Below are 4,142 nucleotides of genomic sequence, written 5' to 3' on the forward strand. Positions count from 1 at the left end.
AAAGGTTTTGGTATGATGTGTTTTCATTCTCATTTGATTCTAGGAATTTTTTTGATTCCATCTCTGATTTCTTCTATTACCCAGTGATGTGTAAGCAGCGTATTATTCAGTTTCCATGTAATTGATCTTTTTGCCTTGGTCTTCCTATTGTTATTTATACTTTGATGGTGTTGTGGTCAGAGAATATACTCTGTTTTATCCCAATGTTTTGGATTTTGCTGAGGGTTGCTCTGTAACCTAAGATGTGGTCTATTCTGGAGAACGTTCCATGTGCACTGGAAAAAAATGTGTACTTTGCAGCGGTTGGATGGAGTGTTCTATATATGTCTATGAGGTCTACTTGGCTGATTGTGCCGTTTAAGTCTTCTGTATCTTTGTTGAGTTTCTTTCTACATGTTCTGTCCTTTACTGAGAGTGGTGTGTCGAAGTCTCCTACTATTATTGCAGAACTGTCAATTTCTCTTTTCAGTGCTATTCGAGTTTATTTTGTGTATTTTGGAGCCCTGTCATTCAGTGCATAGATGTTTATTATGGTTATGTCTTCCTGGTGGATTGTCCCATTAATCACTGTACAGTGTCCTTTTTCTTTTATGGTGAATTTTGTTTTAAAGTCTATTTTATCTGAGCTTAGTATTGCCACTCCTGCTCTTTTTGGTAGCTGTCTGATTGATATATTTTTTTCCATCCTTTGATTTTTCATACATTCATGTCTTTGTTTCTAAGGTGTGTCTCTTGTAGACAGCATATTGATGGATCCTGTTTTTTAATCCATTCTGTCACTCTCTCTTTATGGGTGCACTTAGGCCATTTAAATTCAGAGTAATTATTGACAGGTATGAGTTTACTGCTGTCATTCTGTAGTGCTTTCTTTTGTGGTGCTGACGTTTTCTTTGTTCCTCTTATTCTCCTCTGCTGAGTTTGTTTGGTTTGTGGATTTTTTTCATTTCTTTTGTTTTTGTAGATTTTGTTTTTACTGAGACTTTTTTTTGTTTGTTTGTTTCGATGAGTACGTTTGTTAACTTTCTTTGTGGTTACCTTGAAATTTACCCTTATCTTCCTCGGTTTGAACCAGTCTATTATTACTTGATATCGCCTTGCCTTCTTCTCCATTAGACGGTTCTATACCTACACCGTTTATTCCCTCTTTTACTGTTCTGATGTTGTTATCATTTACAGAATAAACTCTCTGGTTCCCTGTTGTAATTTTTTTTTGTTTTGGATATTCCTTGAGAGTCATTTCCTAGGCTGCTTTCCGGCTAGTACAATCCTGTGTCCTAGATTCAGCCTGTGGTGTGGTGATGTTTCTTCTCAGACCAAAGGATTCCCTTTAATAATCTTGTAAGTTTGGTTTGGGTTTTACATATTTCTTTAATTTCTGTTTATCTGGAAATGTAATTTCACCATCATATTTGAATGAGAGTTTTGCAGGATAGATTATTCTTGGCTGGCAATTTTTTCTTTCAATGTTTTATATGTCATCCCATTGCCTTCTTGCCTGCATGGTTTTTGCTGAATAATCCGAGCTTAGTCTTATTGTTTCTCCTCTGTATGTGACTTTTTGTTTTTCTCGATCTGCTCTGAGGATTGTCTTTTGTTTTAGTGAGTGTGATTATGACATGCCTTGGTGATTTTCTTTTGAAGTCTATCCTATATGGGATTCACTGAGCTTCTTGGATGGTCAGCTTTTCATCTTTCATGATATAGAGAAAGTTTTCTGTCAGCAGTTCTTCAATGATCCTGTCTTTTTTTTTCTATTTTCTTCCCTCATTGTGGAACACCAATCAGTAGCAGATTTTTGCTTTTGATTATATCCCACATAACTCTCAGGGTTTCTTCATTCGTCTTCATTCTTTTTTCTGATTTTTCCTCAGAGTTGTACCCAAGTGTTTGTGTTCAATTTTGCTGTTCCTGTCTTCCATCATTTTCCAAACCTGCTCCTCAGCCCTTCTATGACATTGTCCATTTCTGAAATCTTGTTTATCTTTTGGATTACTAATTGTTGTTCTTGTATGATTTCTAGCTGTGACTTTATTTTGGCATTTTGTTCCTGTAGTATTTTCCTGATTCTTCCATATACTTGTCCGTATTTTCCAGGAATTTGTCTGCTGTTTCCACAAATTTTCTATTTTTTCCTCATTTTGGTCTGCTTTCTTGTTTCAACTCTTTGATAATTCTGAATATTAGAGATTTGAATTCCCTATCAGGTAGTACTAGTCCTTTTTCTTCTACTAGAAAGTCATCTTGTGTTTTATTTTGGACGCCTACTGTTATTTTTCTGTCCTTTTTTAAAAATATGTTTTGATACTATCTGCTGTCTTCGGGACATTCAGTAGTTACTTTCCTCATTTATTGATTGTAAATTTATTTATTTCATCCTGCTTTTTTGTTTTATTTGGTTATGTCTGAGCAGGTGGGCTGTGCATTCTTTGTTCTTTGCTCATCTGTGGGCATGATACTTTTCACCTCCTTCTCCAATGACCAGGGTGAGTCACTCAGCTATGGTGCAGCAGGGCAGGCCCAGCTCAACGGGAGTTGCTGGGATGGTCTGTGCGTGGCACGTACTAGGGCCAACAGGGTGGGTTGGGAGTCAGTGAAAGCCAGGTTGCCGGAGGCCATGCCTGTGCCTCTCTGGGTGTGATGGTAAGCACATGGTGCAGGTAGGCAGGAAGGAGGGGGGAGATTGGAATGGATGGAGCTAAGATGGGTATGAGAAAGAGGAGAAAGAAACAAGAGGCAAAAACAAACAAAAAAGAGTGGGAAGGGAGCTTGCCATTGGGGTGGAGAGATGAGAGACCAAGAAATGGAGAAAAACAAAGAGGGAAAGAAAAAGAGTAAAAAAGAAAAAATATAATAAATAAAAATTAGAAAATAAAAAGAAAAGCAATGCCCCCAGGGATCCCACCAGCGCAACTGTGAAGACAGGGGAAGTGGCTCCCAGACTGCGAAGTACAGCCTGGCTAGAAGGGGTAGAGGTGTCACACAGTGCCAGGTATTCAGGACACAGGCAGAGAAGGTTAAGTACAGAGAGACGAGAAATTGAGAAATAAAGAAAAACAAAAATGGAAAAAGAGAGAAAAGAAAGCAAACAAAAAAAGAAAAAGGAAATGCCCCCAGGGGTATCACTGTGCAGCTGCACGGACTGAGGAAGTAGATCCCAAGCCACGCATTACAGCCCGGCTAGAAGGGGCTCCCAAGCCAAGTAAAGAAAAAGAAAACAAATAAATCAAAACAGAATGAATCAAATCAAACAAACAAAAACAAGCACGGGGGATCCCACCAGCATGGCCTTGTAGGCTGGACAGCAGTTAACACAGTTAACCGGCGTTTCACAGCCTTTCAGGAAGAAGTAAAGATGACACATGTAGCCAGGTACTTGAAAAGAAAGGACGGGGAGGTGGTTAGAGGTATGGAAGAAACGAAAAGCAGCAGAAACAACATCAGCAACAAATGACACCCCGGGAGCAAGCCAGTGTGGGCAGGTGGAATCCAAGCCAGACAGGGCTGAAGATGGTGCCTCCTGGCCAAGAGACTGTGGCCACAGAAAGCAGAGGAGGCTGACTGGGGGTGAAGAAGGTATGATGTGTTTTCATTCTAGGAATTTTTTGATTCCATCTCTGATTTCTTCTATTACCCAGTGATGCGTAAGCAGGGTATTATTCAGTTTCCATGTAATTTATCTTTTTTCCTTTCTCTTTCTGTTGTTAATTTCTACCTTGATGACACTGTGGTCAGAGAAGATACTTTGAATTATCTCAACGTTTTGGATCTTGTTGAGGATTGCTCTGTGGCCTAAGATATGGTCTATTCTGGAGAACGCTCCATGTGCATTGGAAAAGAATGCGTACTTTGTAGTGGTTGGATGAAGTGTTCTATATATGTCTATGAGGTCAAGTTGGCTGACTGCCCTTTAGGTCTTCTGAATCTTTGCTGAGTTTCTTTTTAGTGTTCTGCCCTTTACTGAGAGTGATGTATTGAAGTCTCCTACTATTATTGTGGAACTGTCAATTGCTCTTTTCAGTGTTGTGAGAGTTTATGTATTTTGGAGCCCTGTTATTGGGTGTGTAAATGTTTATTATGGTTATGTTTTCACGATGGATCATCCCCTTAATCATTATATAGTGTCCTTCTTTGTCTTTTATGGT

General features: G+C 39.1%; 1 protein-coding gene across 8 annotated transcripts in view; it reads right to left on the reverse strand.

The window, feature by feature from the left end:
• Positions 1-4,142, reverse strand: part of CCSER2 (coiled-coil serine rich protein 2) — a 285,551-nt gene that overhangs the window by 60,332 nt on the left and 221,077 nt on the right. The window lies entirely within an intron of this gene.

Source organism: Trichechus manatus, unplaced genomic scaffold (assembly GCF_000243295.1).
Source record: "Trichechus manatus latirostris isolate Lorelei unplaced genomic scaffold, TriManLat1.0 scaffold00265, whole genome shotgun sequence".
Classification (NCBI taxonomy): domain Eukaryota; kingdom Metazoa; phylum Chordata; class Mammalia; order Sirenia; family Trichechidae; genus Trichechus; species Trichechus manatus.